This window comes from Varroa jacobsoni, unplaced genomic scaffold (genome assembly GCF_002532875.2).
Source record: "Varroa jacobsoni isolate VJ856 unplaced genomic scaffold, vjacob_1.0 scaffold_499, whole genome shotgun sequence".
NCBI lineage: Eukaryota > Metazoa > Arthropoda > Arachnida > Mesostigmata > Varroidae > Varroa > Varroa jacobsoni.
Window position 1 is genome coordinate 232,433 of NW_019213401.1, and position 18,043 is coordinate 250,475.

Sequence of the window (18,043 nt, forward strand, 5' to 3'; positions counted from 1 at the left end):
TTACCTTAAATCAATTAAATGTTACCGTGCGAGTTCCGAGGAAAATAGGAGAATTGATGGTGTCTTCTATATAGGCGAATCACTTGAGCATTGTGTCTCACTTCTCGAGGCATTTGATCAATTCAGATACGCAGTCCGTCAGGGATGTGTAGATCTGTTGCCCCACAGGAGCCACGCCAGTGTCCTGCAGAGTGCGCCTTTACAGAATAAATGGATTCTTCAGCGATCGACTGGCGGCGCGAATTGCGCCTGATCTCTATTGCGATTTGATCTCACCCCACTGAGACGATTTTGTTTTTGAATCACTTATCTTACCGTAAAATGGGCAAATCTTCAATCTTTATGGCGCATATATCATGAAGCAGTAAATATGCTAAAGATGATTCTGCTTGATTGGTGACTCAGTAGTGCTGCTCGCCACACAACAGCGCTGAAGTCTGCATTGGTCTTGTATAAGGCACTCGCAACTGAGGTCCTTTTGAAGGATGACCATAAAGGGAGTCTACCACGATGCGTCACTCCGACCTCTATTGCAGCAAGAGAAAAGGGGACAGAAAGTTAGGAACTCGTCTAAACGACGTCACATGAAATTTTTATCACTTTTAAGCCGTTGCAAAGAGTTCGTCCGACTAAACGTCTGAAAAGAACTTGCAAATTAACCGGGCCTATAAAAAAAATCACTGCCACTAAACTTAGGTTAGGGAAAAATACGTTCGAATTTTACGGATGTTTATTTACAGAAGCCTGGTACGGACTCAGTTCTACTGTCTGGTTTTTAGGCTTTAAAGCCAGTTCCCGCAGTTATGCGTAGTCAACGCGAATAAGTTGGCGAGGAGTTTTGAAGTTGGTTTACGCTCCGGGCTAGTACACATACAATGAGCTTTATGAACTGTGGACCTAAGTACAGTCAGAGAGCAGCCATCCAACAAATGTTGAGATCGCAGAAGCGGAGTTTTCTAAGGTAGGTATACGGAGGAAATTTGTACCAGGCTTGTCCACTTCCGGCCGCATTTCCGGTTTTTAGATTGAGTAAGCGCTCGCATCTCCTCGTGGTCTAGTACGTCCGTCAGATTGGCCAATTCTGTCTCAGTCTATATCTGCTGTACCATCTGCCGTCGCTTTACCGCTTCCTTACTGACCAGCACTGTAAGCATTAGAAATATCATGACATCAGCATCGTATTCGAGAACTCATATCACCCGCGGCAACGGCGACCACAGAAAAGAAACCGGTCATGCTAGATCCAATGCGGCATCTAAGCGGCCATTTTTACAAATAAGCTGAAATATTTAGAAGAGTCAATATTCGCATAACATGACCAGTTTTAGAACCACATGTAGTAATATATGTCACATAGATGGGGCGGCTGGCGACTACATCATCACCTGTTTTTCGCTATTTTTTTTGCCATAGGTCAAAGAAATAGGCCTAAGTCGAATGGTCATTTGAAATCATGGCTACATTTTGTATACTACTCACTGTTTAGTGAACCGCTTATTTCAAATCTCGCTTGCGATCTCTGAGCTCGCAATGAGACAGTTACGGTTTGATCAAAAGTAGGGAAACTAAAAGTTACTCGGCAGTAAACGCGTTCCTGCAACAAAGACTGCAGTATCATTTATGGTAAATCCAGACGCAGCCTACATACCCCCTGTATCGTATAGTTGAGGCGCTATACGCCTTACTTGTTTGTATGCGGAACATTCCCGGACGGATTGTTAACTCAGAAGTTGGAGACGAAATATCATGTAGAAACATAGAGCTATCGACATATTTAGCACATAATAAGAAAAGTGTATACTTTCTTTTTTGTCATAAGAATTCGCAGATAACTCTGTGCCTTTAAATTCTCACGTAAGAGTTGCTGAACAAAAAATGTTACCATTCAATTAATATCAGTTCTAGCTGGCATCATTTTAATTTGAGAGGGCACATCAAAAAAAGTAATGAACTGTGGTTTCACAGCCAGAAGATAGGACAAAAATCGATATTTGGTTAATCGGCTAAAGAGACCCGCATAAGTGTTCGAGGTTCTAGGGCAGCGTCCATCGATACTTTCTTCATAACAGAAAAGGATGCTTACTTCAACTGTTATTTACTTCGTGGTCAGCTTCCCGTTAACCGGAAGTCAACAAAATTACTTCTCATGCTCTCAGCCATAGCTTCGTGGGTAGCGTAGCGGAGTGCTAATTTTAGGAACACTTTGCAGTCTCGATTCGAATCCAGGCATAGGCGTACTTTTTTCGTGTTGTGAGCCAGTCGTCTGATTGAATGTCTGAAAAAATCAAAGTACAAAAAGAGGTGTGCCTGGCAGAGGTTCCTCACAGCAGTAATGTCGAATCTTTTAATGGTGATTTTTGAAGTACACACAAGCGCCGACTCCATGCGAGGTGCGGGGGGTACCTGGTCGATATTCGTTTTATGCTCCAATCGCCTACCAATCGTACGATTGATTGTTGTAATTTTTTTTGAAACCATTGTACCCAATATATGTATGAATAAATAGTTGAAAGATATTGCTGGAACGGTTGTTGATATTCCTAGACGATCACTTCAATGTAGACACAATTTGAGTACGTAACTAGTTATCTAATTTAAATTCTATATAAATGTTGTAGGGAGGGAACCTCATAGATTGCTCTAACAAGCCAATATGGAATAAACGTGTCGTAGCGGCCCCATTTTTTCTCTATATTAGCCAATCGAGGTGAGCGGGAGAGCATTTGATCGAACCTATGCACAGTGGCATCGATAGTCAGCGTTTTAAGATCGGTTCGAAATCATGCCGTTGCGAGTCTTCGCTGACCCTATTCAATTTCGTAACATCTTCACTAATACAGATACGCTACATTCGGCATGCATGTGTCTGCGATTGTTCATAAACAGACATTCTCTTCAAATACATACTTATGCTATCGTAGAATGTTCCTCTTTTGTTATCACTACGCGTTGTCTTCTAACGTATATGTGCTATGCTAGCACGTAGGCTGTTACATGAAGTAAACACAAAACAGCAAATATACATATATATACTAGTGCACTATATACACACCAATATATATTGGTGTGTATATAGTGCACTAACGGCCAGTTAGTGATATCGTATTGAAATGACGAGTGCTACGGCACGACCACGATGGTGTCAGCATACCGCTATGGCCGCTCTGTGGCGTCCGATGTTGTCCAATGATGCGTGTGATTATTCGTTTGCTCGCGCGCAAACAGGGCGATCAGCAATGGCTTGCTTTGACTTGTGCGTTGCTCCTTTAACGGTTCGCTTCCTTCGCACACACCGACCAAGCCAAACTCGCACCATTGCTACCCAAACGGGGCCGCAACATCAACAGCTAACAGACAGCACCCCACATACTAACCCTACAGAAGACCACATATATAATGTCTTTCTGCAAGCGGGAAAGGTGAGACAACAGCAATAACGGTCTCCTATTAGACAGGATGATAAGGCGTGAAAAAGAGGGATCGACTGTGCGTGTCTCTCACTGTCTTTGTAGAAGTGAGAGGATCTACGAAGTGTCTATGAGCGTGCCGGTCGTAGGAGCAGGGAAGTGCGCTATGCGCGGTTTCGCATAGGTGACTTTGCCGGCGCGGCTACCTCTTCCAAACTTTTATTGCCGCTGTGGCTGGCATCGGCCAGTTAGCCCTACTGCAGCTTCACACAGGATCTCTCGCGTCTCGGCTCTCGTTCGGCGGCGACGGCGGCGGCGGCGGCGGCCTCGAAACTACAACCTCGAAGTCTCCGCCAGAAGCATTCCTCATTAGCACTACGATGGCTTGAAAGGGAGTGACCGGTTTATGCCCATGCCTACACATCACAGACCAGCACTCATCATTAAAAAATAGCTGTATGGAAAACCGACAATAGGCTTAGCATAGGTACGCTCAATTTGAGGCTGAGAAATTCATTGGCTGTAGTACAGAAAAAAATATATGAATTGTCGCTGATGATGGCCATCTGGGCTGGGTAATTAGGATCACAATGATTGCCAGGTGGGCTTATATCCCTAACCAGCCCGGTCTTGTCATTTAATATATGCACCGTGTTTAAATTTCCATTTTTTTCTTTTTTTGTTCGGCAAACCGAATTTTCAACTGAAAGAAAATGTTTAATACAGTTCTTCAAAAAATCGACTTCGAAGAATCTGCACATTGAAGACAGAATTGCACATTTCCAAGTAAAACCCACAATTTTCATAAACGACTCCATAGCAAAGTAATCGGCAGTTACGATACTATCAATTGAATTATATTGTAAACCAGCACTAAGCTGACTTGGTTAAAACTTTAAACACCTTTAACTAGCGTTATATCGGGTAGTCAAACCAATGGCATAGTTGTTATTACCATCCAAGTTGAAATGTTTCTTACTCACGCAAGCATCTTCGCGGCACCCCCTTCTTAAATCTATGGCGAAGGATCTCCCTTCACTGTCCTTTCGGGGGGTTCGCTCGGTATCGGGTGTCCTAACCGTGTGAAAGATATACAATGCCACGTGATCCAGGAGTTAGTTGGCACCGGCTGCGTCTCCAGCCCGGCCACAGTTCTTGGTGGCTTGGCCTGTCCCAGCAGCGATCCGAGGATGTCTTCCAGCCTCTGCTCGGCGACCAACCGTATTGGCCGAGGTATGACTACTCGTTGTGCTAGACGCTAGCATGTGCCATTCATGCGCATGCATCAGGAATGAAGTATGAGCCAGCATGAAGTAACTCGGCCACCTCTGAACAAAGACAGGGGAGTCTCGTCTCCTCCAGCTTGTCGTTATCCTCGTTCCCGGGCGATATCCACTCCTGAGCACAGAATCATATGACCTCTCCTGCAAGAAGATGACAAGCTACTTCCTCTGCGAGCATAAGTACACTTCAATAGCTTACGCGTAGACACCAATGGTGGTATTTAGCGATTTCTGGAAAGCAGTAGTTGAGCGATGAACAGCGGAGCACCGATCTGGGGCATATACCCCTAAATAACGTTAGTACCGTTTCATCGATTACGTCATAGAGGCACGTAAAAGCCTAACGTCTTTACAGGACGAAAATAAATAGTTTGAATTTTTCAGGGGAAAAATTACTCTGATGAATGCAATTTGGTGCGTACCGTCTTTCAACAAGCAAGCAAAACGAACGAAGTACTTACATAACCTGTAAACTCAGCTTACTTAATGAGAACATCCTGCCATATCAGGCGGTCCAGTTTCTCGTCTTTTCTTTATGTACAGCTTACAATAGTTAATATAGCTTGAATATATATATATATATATATATATATGACGATCTGATCATTTGACTGAAAATGAACGTTTAATATGAATATCCAAAGCGTTGTTTTCCGAATAGCTGCTTTAAGGACTCATCCATGACATCCAACGTATAGCACATGTTAAGGCCCGTGAAAAGTTAGGTTACACAATTTAAAGGTACCGCTAGCAGCAAGCTTTCCCTGAAATCTGAAAAGATGGTTTCGAAGGGGAGCATTTTTGTTCTCGAACGAATTCTTGTATTTTTTTTTTTTACCGAATATGTTTAGCACAGAACAAGCGAAAAATCCCATCAAATATTCGTAGTATCCCCTTAATCAACTATCATGCAAAGCTAAAAAATCACTATACCTGCAGGGAGCTAGGGTGAGTTTCGCAAAAGGCAAAATGGCCCAAAGCCTTATGAGGAACGTAAACAGTCTTGTATTCGTTTGATGCTTCATTAACGCGCTGCTTTAGTTGATCGAAGAAGATCACATTAGGATCGCTGCACCAGTCAAACAGTGCCACAATGTCTCTTGATAGGTTTTATGCTGCTAGTAACAGTGAGAACGACACATCTTTAAATTGATTTGTTGCATTGTCTTTCCCTCCCACCTATTCGCTGCTTCAACCCTCAACCGCCCTTGTTATTACTGTAATTCGACCGATATAGCTGTACCAGTTTACCTTCGTTAGGCTCGAATGCATTTATTGGCAAGGACCATTTATAGACTCAAGTGAATTACGTCTGACCCGCCTTCGGCAGCATCGGCACATACAAATGTACGAGCTGGCCGGCAAGAGTGAGGGGTTCGCAGTGCGTTGAGGCTGGTAAATGATATGAGGGTTGTTGAAGGGAGGAAAAACTCTTTGGGCGGGGGTAGGTGCTTTTGAGGACGAAGGGGAAGCCTGTCGAGGCTGACAGTATGCCACGAAGAGAGTATCGGTGCACACTTAGCCGCTTGGATTGCTTCGGCGCAAGCTGTGGATTCGGCGTGAGGCAGCTATCAGGGCCACCATAAGGGAGGCGACGGCGTTGTCGTCAATAAAAACGGCCGTTGTGGGCTGCCCCGTTCTCGCGCCACAGAGCAGCAGAGTCCTCGGCGATCCAAAGCGGTATGTATCCCTCTCTCACGCTTGCATTCTTTTTTTTCACTCCATCCGAAATGCGCGAGTATCGTCATGATGATCATTGAGTATAATGCCAACAGCAGCAGCGGCGGCGGCAAGAACAACTGCCCTGGTCGCGTGAGTGAGTGCTCCCACTATATCAATCGACTTTGCTTTGGTCTTCGTGCTCGACTCCATTCGCTGTCCTCTCTACAGCCAGAGTTCGACGCAGAAGTAAAGGACGGCGATGCAAAGGAGAAGCCATAGTTTGCTCTGTCCGTTCTTCTCTTTCTGGCTGATTCCCGCTAGAGTCCTTTACCAGCCGATGCAGTTTCGCAACCACAAGGGCACCTTGATATGCTCCCGTACGCATATAGGACCACTGGCGCGCTTGTTGTGGGCTGCACGGTCTACCGCAGCGCAGCCATAAGTTCTCATTGAGCTGGAGTCGGGTTTCGCGCGCGGGTGGCAGTACTGGCAGGCGACACGACCTCAATAGTCTCTCCTGTGAAGCTGGTATCGGTGCCGGTATTACATTACACATTACAGATGATCATTCGGTGGGACTTCGACTGACTGGGCCGATCCAAGGTGTCAGGGGGGTCGGGCCCACGAGCAGGACACCAAAGAAAGCGAGTCATACCGAACTGCAACACGAACGAAAACGGAGAAAGAGAGGGAAAAAGCCCATAAAACTGATCGTGTGCATTGTATATAATGTGCGCGGTCATACATAGCGACATGCAGAGATTGACAATGAGACGCACGCGCGTCACATAGTACTAAATAGAAGCAAACAAATGTCATTCGTGTACAAATACTCCACACACCGTGCCTATTGTCTTTACGTACATAGACAAAATTTGCGCAATACCATACCTTCGCACCCGTCCATACACCAAACGTACTCGATATTTATCACTCAGCAGATATCGACTTTTGCCGTCATTTTAATTGATTCTTATTTTTACGTCACGTTAGTATTAAGTCATTCTACGCAAACGGCACTCATTTACGTCATCCTACTAGACGCTATCCTCTACCGAACGATCCATGCAATATCGTGCTTGTTTGCTCAGATGCTACAGATGTGGTTGATAGAACTGGAGGTTCGACGAGTGAACAGGTCGAAGCGAGAGGACAGATGCAAAAGTGGAAGTTGCTGTGATAGTTTTGATATAGTTAGTATGGCATAGTGTAGTATGGATGCGTGGGCTGTATAGGTGGATGGAGCAATGGGAAGGGGAGATTATGTGGCTTCTGGAGATAACTTGGCAATTGCTGTCTGCTTACGCTGATTGCCACGATTGTGATGTTGCTTCAGCGAATCTAACCCCCAACTATGTAACCTAAATAGGCTGACTCGCCTGTACAAACTAGACGTTCCTGTGAAGGCGGGTTTAATGTGGGCTACTATACGATTGATTGTATACCAACTTTTAGGTCGTGTGAGCGCGTTGTTTTGCCCGTGTACATATGTGCGTGTGTGTGTGTGTGAGAACCTATAATAAACATCCCTTGTGGTTCTGTTGTTAGCTGATAGGCGATTGCTTAATCGGATGAGTGGACAGTATTGACCTGAGTAGGTTTAATATAGATAAACAGGAGCGTAAATCAACCGTATCGCGAACGATCTATATTCTAGCAGATTTGCTAAACATTAATTAGAACAATTAAAGAAGAAGCAATTCAACAGTACCGAGTAAAATATTCATAAGGTTTCTAATGAAACGGGTGTAAATATGTTTAGATTATATCAATATATAGAACCCGTATAGCTGTCCTAAGAGTTCCAATACAAAGGAAACGAGGTCACACCACCAGCGTAAACATAACGGCAGGGTCGCCCTTTTTTACCCTAATGGAACGTCTACTTTGGTAACATATTTATTATTTTATAACTACACTGGCATTAATTTTGCTTAAAACAGCCTAGAAGAAAGACCGCCGTTTAGTGAGTGTTCTGCCTTCAGCTTTAGCTACCGTGTGCCATCACGATCTTGACTTCTCTTATTCTGTTCTTTAACTACATACCATACATTCGAGCACGATTAAGGCCTCGACGCAGGTACACCGAAGGGGGAATACCGATGATAATCACACGAACGTATTTATCCATCGTGTACTCAACGTTTATAATAGCGTTATTGATACCTGTACAAACAGCAATTGATTGCTCCAATGACAAGCAAGATCACAAAAGAGTTCCACTAACAAAAGGAAGAACATGGCTTTTCTAAAGCGCCAGCGTGTTTTGACTTCTGCGAAACGTATTACTCACAGTACCGCGTTTAAGGTTATTGCATCTGATCATTTGCGAAGTTTGCCATGGAAGAGCATCTTCAGCGATGTCTCGGAACTACCAAATCTGCTGACATTATTTTATCAAGATAGTCACGAATACGCGACAAGGCATTTGATATCGATACGGTGAAAATTTCCTGCACTTGTCGAAATTACGTAAATACTACATTTGCGAAATACCTCTTTGTATCAAAATAAATCACCTTATCTCATGTCAGTGTGAACGTATATTTCGTCGAACAGCAACGTTGTGTACAATTCTTGGAAGACCTATCTTGACCCTGAAGTTGGCAAGCCCTGAAGTTTTTTTTTCGTTTTTCTACCTCTTCTTTGGTGGATCCCCATTTCCTCCTGTTCCACGGAACGTGTCCCGTTACTGCCTACTCAACCGCATCCGTTCGCAGTAGCGCACGAGGACTGGTACGTGCTTCACCGATAGCTAACCTCCGCCACCTCTGATATATACATATGTGTGTATATATATAGAGATCTCTGGTCACGACGCCCTTCTCCCTCTGCTACTGCTCTTCCTCCTTCTCCACCCCCACCTTTTGCCATCGCCTGTGCAGACATTACCCCGGCACAAACTGCATACCTCACTTCTTCTGCCTCGTAGAATGAGCGAGCTAGTAAGCAGGCCGACTTGACTGGCTGCAATGCCTCGTTGGGTTTCTAGCGTAGAATCGCGCGGGCAGCGCCCGAGCAGCCGGAGCTGCTATGCTTATTGGCTGACCGGCTAGGGGCTATCCGACCGGTAGTACAGCTGCAACGGCGATTGCGGCTAGTGCAGTCGAGTATGTGTGTGTGGGCGCTTGTGTGGCGTCCTCGGCACCGTTCATTGCAAAGTGCAATGAGCTCCAATTGCAGCGATCGTAAACCCCGCACCCCGTGCATTGGATACTCCAAACGGACCGCAGCGCTCTGCTAGCAACTCAGCATCGGGCACTACAAGAGACGGACAGATGAAGTTCGTGGGTTCATGGTCTTGGTAGTTCGAGATCACACGCCCATCCCATTTTCCCCCACTCTCGATTCCGCAGACTATCCCACTTTCATACCCCCGAACAGACACTCACACGTACACATACAGGCGCGCACAAATACGCAGTTCCAATCGTCCAACACGCCCTTTTCTGTAAACCCCGCCTAATACAGAGTTACAACGTGAAAATTGAGAGAGGGTGAAGTGGCAGAGAAATGCAAATATTCGGTTCTCGAGGAAGAATTTACTTACTCGAAAGTCGTCGTGAGATAACGATGACAAATATCTTCGTTATACGAAATTCTACAAGACGTCGTTAAGGGGACACTCAGCTCATGATTTGAGTGAGGTTTCCTGCCAAATACATTTCAGTCTTTAGATTAGATAGCGTGAGCCTATTTTAAGAGCTTGCTAATGCAAGCCGAAAATGAGCGGTATTAATTTCAGTGAGGAAGCCAATGAACGGGTGCGTCTGCTAACGTACATTCAAAACGATTAACGTACAAAGGATAGAAAAATCCAATACCCTAGCCAATTCCCTAATTTTATCCTTTAATGTTCTCCTTTATTTATCTGGCATTTTCTGTCGCCGAACAATATTGGGTCAGGCCACCTACAGAAGGTCGTCCAGTCAAACTCTTAGTCGTAACGGTGATGAGGTATCACGATGCCCATTTATTTACTCAGCATTTGGAAGCGATCATTCAGCTGACGCCACACCAATCACTGGAAAACACGCCAATCGTTAATATACCAGAACGTCAACTGTGTACTGATTTGTACTAACGATTGCGTTAATTTCTCCGACAGGCGGAAACGCCTAATTCGGTAGACGTGTATGCGCGGACTGCACGTAAGCGAGAAAAAGTACTTGAGTGCCGAGCGCAAGGCCACTACTCTTGAATCTTACCTGAGCGATCGAAACAGCTATTTTTTACATATATATGCCCATGTACGAGCCTTTGCCATTCAGCATGTGCACGTGCGTGTGCATAACACATCTCTGTCGGGACAAAAACGCACAAACTATATCAAGGACTGGCTAAGAAACACTATACAAACGACTGTCATTCGGCAACGAATAAGTACCCAGGCATCAAGAATGACGAGAAACTAAAGTATCTCAAGTGTAAGTAAGGCAGCTGACTAAGTTTTCTATGTAGCTGAATGAACCAGCATTTTTCAATATAACAATACGGAATCACACACTGTAATACGCACGCTCAATTAAGAACAGAGCTAGGCTGCTACGTTTTAACATTAAAGAAAATGTTTGTCATTGCGTAAATTTCGCAAAGAAATGTTCAAGGAACACAGATGAGCCAGTATTTATATCTATTTGGCTCAGATAACGGATAGAAACTGGCTAAGTTTTAGTTGAAGGGTTCAACTTAGACCGACTATAGTGGCATGGCTGTATAAGTAGACAAGGTTAGTAACCTATCTATCTCGCCAATAAGTTATTATTAGCATAGAATGCACGTATGTTAACTAGTACGAGGAATGACAATAACATAAGAAATATAGGGCTGAATATGTAGGGATTAAGCAACAGGCCCATTGGATTTCGCAGTATATTGGGATCTATTTTGAAAGTACATTTATAGTAGATATAACTTTGTGTGCGATCTTTCAACGCTCACTTTTTCTAGGATAAAGCCACAAAATCATCAACGCTGAGGCAGGGGGTTTGTCTTCGGAATATGATCGAAAGTCAGGCACTATGGCGGACGAATTTCCATCGACATAATACACATGCCGGGTTAAGTGAAATCGAAGGCTTCCTGTATTACGATTAAGCAGCTGCGTAACGGTTGAAAAACAAATCAGGGGTCGCCCGGGCGGTAAAACCATGAAAGGAACAATTGGCAAGGATAAAAAGATGCATTTTGCCTATCCTGATGTTTCGATACCCGTTTCGGCGATCAAATTTGATGTAGCTATTAATACGATGTTTCGAAATTATTCGCGACGGCTTTGAATTTAGATCATATGCCATCGAAGCAATCAAAGAGATCGTTTCGGGCATGGAACAACGGGCCGTCTCCGATTCTCTAATGACGAATGGATGATCAGCGTCGATGCAACACGCAGTTTCAGAACCGATCGCTAGCTTGCCTATTATACAGAAGATGTTTCTCTATACGCAAGCCATGATTTACGTTACTGAATTTCTGCGTAGCCTACATTAGGCACCTAGTAGAAAAAGTCTCATGACGCCATACATCTTTCAGAGAAGCGTATCCCTAGTAGGCTTTACGGTTTCAGCGGAATGACAAAATTTCTCATACAAACAAATCCGAGCGGGGCCGGCTGAGCATGAAGGCATGTTCTCCAACAGGAGTTCAAGATCGCTTACAGCCCGGATTAAGTTCGCGCAAATCGTGTACATAGTATGGGGCGTGATTGAGCAACAGATTTAAATACAGTAATGTCATCGCTGCTTTTAAAGGACAGTCAGGAATATGGCTAAAAAGCTTTTATCTTGATCTATCGCGAACACCTTGTGTGTGATCTTCGATAAGCTGCATAAAAGCACATAAAATGTTGCGTTGTTAGTCTATCTATAAGAATTGACAACATTATTTAAACATTTAAAATTGCTGTTTAAACACCTCAAATATTTAACATGTCAAGGAAGCGTGATAGTGAAAGCGTTAGTTCCGGACACCTTTGGTCTGAATCTGGTTGGGCGCATGCGGTCTTATGCTTGTGAATTTACTAATAAAATACATTATTTAAAAAAAAAAAACTTAAAATTAACACACTTAGAGATCTCTCAGACTGCCTGGTGACTTGAATATTTGTGAAAAAAAACATTGCCTATCGTAGAATTTACTTTAGATGCCATAGCAAAACTTAAGTAACCTTTAATCTAATATCTAGCAATACAGCTCTCTATAGTCACCTTAGCTAAGTGTATGTGGTTGTTTGTGTCCTATAGTACACACAAATTAGGTCGCCGCGTCCTCTCCTAAGCCCAAGCTGAAGGTGGCCGAGTCGTATGCCAGCGCCCTTTTCAGAGGCTGATACCTGTACCAATGGATATGTCCCTCTCCCTAGCGCATTATTAACCCTTGCCTCCGTATCGTTGCCTTGGCGGGCTGCGACGTGCCTGAACTTCTGCGAACGCTTCGCGCAAGGCAAGCCAGGACTCCATTCGTCGTTTTCTTGGCCGTAACCCTCTGCACCCGCCTTTTTCCTAAGGAGTTCTTTTTTACAAAACGATGCTTGGCTGTAAAGACCGAACCCCTGTGGCAACACATTCGGCAGGAAAACCTTAGCGCCGCCTAGAGGATTTTCTTGCTTAAGTCAGTCACTCTTATTATGCCATGACGAACATAAAGTGCATCTTGTTTTGTTTGATGATGCCAATGACTGTTAACCTGCGTCAATCACTTGTTGCTTTTTATCTACCGAACTGATGAAGGAAGCAGGCTTCAACTGCCACTTTACGAGTTCTGGGGTAGATGTACCAGAAATGGTTTGGGCGTATTTTCGTCAGTATTGCGTATTGGGTGAGTTCGCATAGATGTATAACCCGCAACAAGGAATCGCATCGCGACATAAAAGCGCCTCGATTTGTTCGAATCTGGAAGTTATACAAAAGCACAGAAATTAATTCAATCTAATGTTCCTTTAAACATCTCTAACTTCGATCTTCGCGGAAACGTGTCTCCTGAAATGAAACGCCTGCCGAACTCGAACCAGTGGCCTGCCGTTTTTTAATGGGTGACTCTATGCAAGCCCTAGCAGCAGATACGAAAGTTCTTGGCTGAAAGTTTCATGAGTCAGCCCGTTATAAACGTAACTAAATCTTTATTTATTGATATCTAATCAGTTATTTAGGATATCTAATGAGATTACTAGATAGCTTGCAGCTTTTGTCGTACCTGAATCGCTGATACGGCAAGAAGAGGATGCCCTTAGCAAAATGCCCCGTCCCATCGTTGGCCGTATTTCACAAGCAGAAAGAAATTCAATCGGCTTCATTCTAGAAAATCCGTGAACGTATGGGCGTGTGGGATATATGAGCACTTATCTATATAAATCTTTGCCTTTTTAGCATTGGGTTAATGAGGGTGTAGGGCAGCGACGCAGCTTCGCTCTCTTAAAGGACAGCTGCTGCACGACTCTAATAATTTACGCTCACCCTGGCGATGTTGACAGCAACAAAGGATTCAGATCACTCCTTTTTGCTTTAAAGTGCCATTGCGTTTATCTAGGCTTGTAGGATGCGAACACGTCGAATATATCCACTTGTGTAGTCCAACGTTGACCCAGATGAGCATAACGGAACGCTTCTTAAGCAACATGTCAAACAAGAAGCTTTGGTTAAAATTTAGCAAGTACCGAGACGCTATAGTCGGAGACGTACGTTTAACCGGCCTGACAAGACCGTCCAGCGGTGGCAATTTGAGAGGCAGGTATCACAGCCAAGGAAGTATCTCGTTACCAAACGGTCTGGCCTGGTTCGGCGATTCCACAGTTTTATCTTCATAGCGATACGCTAGGACATTATAGCTCATATGGAGATTGTCATAAACGCATTGCTACAGTGCATAAACGATTCTGGCATTTTGATCAACGGGATGGGGTAGCGTTGTTCGCAGATTGAATTTTTTTTCGTACTGTTGAAAAGAATTAGGTGATTATGTCGCATTTCAGTCATTCTATTTGGTGGTAGTGTTTATATCGCTTTTTAAATTAGTTAGGATAGATGGATAGAACTGAGAGAATATACTTGTTAAGATACTAAACCTATACTCTTATGGGTCAATTCATCACCGCCTTGGTTTTAGGGTAAAAGCGTGTATAGACCTTACTTAGAAACTTAGAACCTTAGAACTTACTTATTGGGTTGATCAAATTGAGTTGTGAAATTAAAATTATTGATACCATATAATTTTCGATTTGGACGGTTAATGCATATCCTTTAGATTGCATTGCTGTGATAAACGTGAGCGTGTGACCATCGCTATTGCAAATTTCAGCGTTGGCAAATGGTACCTATGGCATATAGTTACTATGCTATTTTATAGACCTATGGGCGAAGCCTCAGATCAGTCCAGCAAGACCCGTCCCGGCTAGATTTTCTATAGGGGCAAGTTCTTGATGCTTGACAGCAAAAATTGCCTCTGAATTAAATCTGTCGACGAAAAGTATGAATATAAATTCAGTGAATAATTGTTAGGATCATGATTGGTTAACGCAACTTCAGTAATGATGGTATTGAGATATCTGATGTTAAGGCAGAAGGGAATAGATCTTATTATCTAACTATCCTGATACATTATGGGGCACGGCAACTATTAGAACACGAGCTCTACGAACGTAGCGAGCATCTGTTAAATTGGCTCCTATTAAGAATAAGTAAGAATAAACAGGAAATTGGCTTGGAATCTCAGACCGTCTAGTTCTAATCCACAAGGACAGAGATGAAGTGAGTTTGTGGGTTTACTATTCCAGCGAATAGTTATCGCTGAAAACAATACTATGCACGGACTAAACTACGATATGGTTCTCTAAATTAATAAAGGCGTGCTTGTATCAACTTGAATCGTACATATTGCGAGTACAGAGACGCAGCGTGTCCAAAATGAGGGATGGTGCTATGGGCTTTGTTCAAAATGTAACGCAAATCTCTGTTACCTGAATTCTTTATCGAGGATGCTGGATAAGTGGGCCCGTAATGTAAACAGTCCCGTCGCATAGTAATGCTTTCAGTTATGAAACAAATAGATTTAGGTTTGTCAAATATCTACTTGGTTTATAATTTCCACTAGATTGGATACTCGTTGAACTCATATGCAGACGCGTATAGAAGAAACATGCACGTGCACGAAGAGTAGCCGTAAGCACACACAGGCTACATACGGTTGCGTACTGATCTTTCAAAGACGTGTAACGAGGGAGCAACGTCAGTACATTTATAACCCCACCCAGCTCATGAAGTCACGTGTTCAGCTCGTTACATTAACGTAGGTTTTACAGAAGGCTAAAACTCTTATACTAGAAAAAAAAAAAAACAAACCGGTCCGAGGTAACACTTGTCTAAATCTTGTTTTATAGCGTTTAGCCACGTATGCGCCAGCCAGCTCTATAGTTATTACTGTCCTTCGGCTATTTCAATAAATCATGTCAAATCATGCCTTCGCACAAGAAGGGATTATGATAATGTTAACGTTTCTTACTAAACGTAGGCTAATTTTTTTGTTATTTAAGCCGAAATTAAACGTAAAAAATTACACCTATATTCAATCAGCGGTTCCTATTGGAGCCTTAGGCAGGTCTAACTAGTATAGTATTATTATTATTATGTCTGACTTGCTGTAAGAACAAAGAATGCTAACAGTTATAGGATCACATATACGTCAAAGTCGACGGCGTCACTTAGATATGATACTGTAATATAAAAATAGGCCTAGTATATTTTAGATAGGGTCATGCAAAACCTTCTACATGACATTTTGTCTAAGCATTAATGTAATGTTTACATTTCGAAACGATCGTCATATGGTTCTTAAAAAATTTAGTTGTTAATGGCCGTTAAGTCTAGCATACAAGCAGCCTATTTTAGTTGGTTGCAAGTTAGAAGTGTACATTTTAAGACTGCTTTCCAAAAAAAAACGTTATTTACTATTACCTGCACAACGTTTTTAGCAAGACTGAAAATTGCCTTTCTAAAGCGCATCTAAAAACAAACTTTTAATTCAGCCTTAGGAACTTGTTCAAAAATCGCACAGTACCGCTTCAAATTTAGCCGATCTGAACTCTGACATGAAAAACAAATTTTAGAACAGTTTAGGTTTGTATTTGTACACACGGTGTACAGAAGAGAATATAGTATATCATGGGAAAAACTTTGTATATGCAATAGTGTACCAGAGAAGTGTACCTCTATATGATTATCTGGGCCAGAAACAAGCATAACTTCGAATTGAGCTAAATAATAATAGCACAAAAGAAGATTATGTAAACCAAACAGGATTTGCTATACTTTTTGGCGTAAATTAATGTCACTTTCTACAAAAGGAAGACCTTTCATACAACTGTGCGCCTCTTCCCCAGATACTACTGATCTATTTTTAGTAAAAGATTAAATCCGAATTGTTTCTATTTAGTCAAACGAACATTTTGGATCCATAAGAACGAAATAACCCGACCCAAACTGACTAATCATATCGCGTATTTCCACAAATGTTAACTTGATGATCCATGATCTCGTATCAAAATTTTATCTGATTCTAAAAAAATCTTAGCCAAACTTGGCATTAGCCATTATTTATAATCCTATCCTCGACGCTTCAATATAGGTTTGTCTCCCAATGGTAAGTCTGCGACCAACCGGTCAATGCTTTTTTGCATTTGTTAAAGATGCAAAATTCTTCGCGCTAAGGAAGTCTCACAAAAATTGGAGAAGGTAATAATAAAAAGAGGCAAGGTGGGCAATTGAAGGTGGGTGAAACAAAATATCCTATCTAAATTCCGACAATTTTCGACAGATCGCACGAGATTCGTGAAGCCTGGCGCCGACATGCTAAGACATGGCTATCCTCTTATCGAGGATATTTGTGCGTTTTTTTTTCGGAGGCATTACTCTAGACGGCCAAGCTATTATTACTCATAACTGAAGTAATGGGTAAGTTGTTTGAAAAAAACCCTTTGAGGAACATGGCACCACTCTGCGATCTCACCAAATGCATTACTTCGTTCGGCTGAGGTCTGGCCTTATCTCTCGCAGTATCGCGCTTTGACTATAGCCTGCTCTAAGTGGCTTATTATGGATTATTTCGAGTTCATCGGCCGTTACCCTTTTTGCATGAAAAGGACTTTCCTCGTTTACTTTCAGGAGACGTTAGGTTATGTACACACGGTTCAACACTTAGCGATTAGTCATATCACGCGGTGCACAGATTTCTGGCCAATTGACGTAATAGTTGCTTGATCGAAGTTCTTTAGAGCTCGATTTGGACACGTTTTCCCTGACTTGGCGTAAGTTCCTACCAAGTCCTGACGTCTCCCTCTCTCTACCTGGTATAAGTAGCCAATAATCATTGAAACAATTCAATGAAGTCTAACCGCACAATAAAATGCCTCATTGTAAATATCAGCCACAGATATCACAGATTTTGCAGTGAGGCTTAATTATCAGCACTGCGAAGACGTCTGTTAATCCTGTTAGTGCTATTCTACTAACGGCTGTTACTGCACAATGTTAGAATGACGATCAATGCCCGGGTTCATGAAGGTCTTGTAACCAACTTCTCTGGAAGCAGAGTACGCTTGTTACATAAACGATAGAACAGATCTCACTAGCAGCCCAACGACGATAGCAACGAACTCCGGTATACAGGACCCTCATGACAGCATTCCCGAATTTTTGTACTGAC

At 42.9% G+C, this 18,043-nt stretch overlaps 1 long non-coding RNA gene across 1 annotated transcript; it reads right to left on the reverse strand.

The window, feature by feature from the left end:
• Positions 1 to 692: 692 nt before the first annotated feature.
• LOC111260980 (uncharacterized) lies at positions 693 to 3,105 on the reverse strand. Its single transcript, XR_002680675.1, has 3 exons — positions 2,908 to 3,105; positions 2,084 to 2,434; positions 693 to 1,144 (listed from the first exon to the last, which is right to left on the reverse strand). It is a non-coding gene; the product is annotated as an uncharacterized LOC111260980 (long non-coding RNA).
• Positions 3,106 to 18,043: the final 14,938 nt, after the last annotated feature.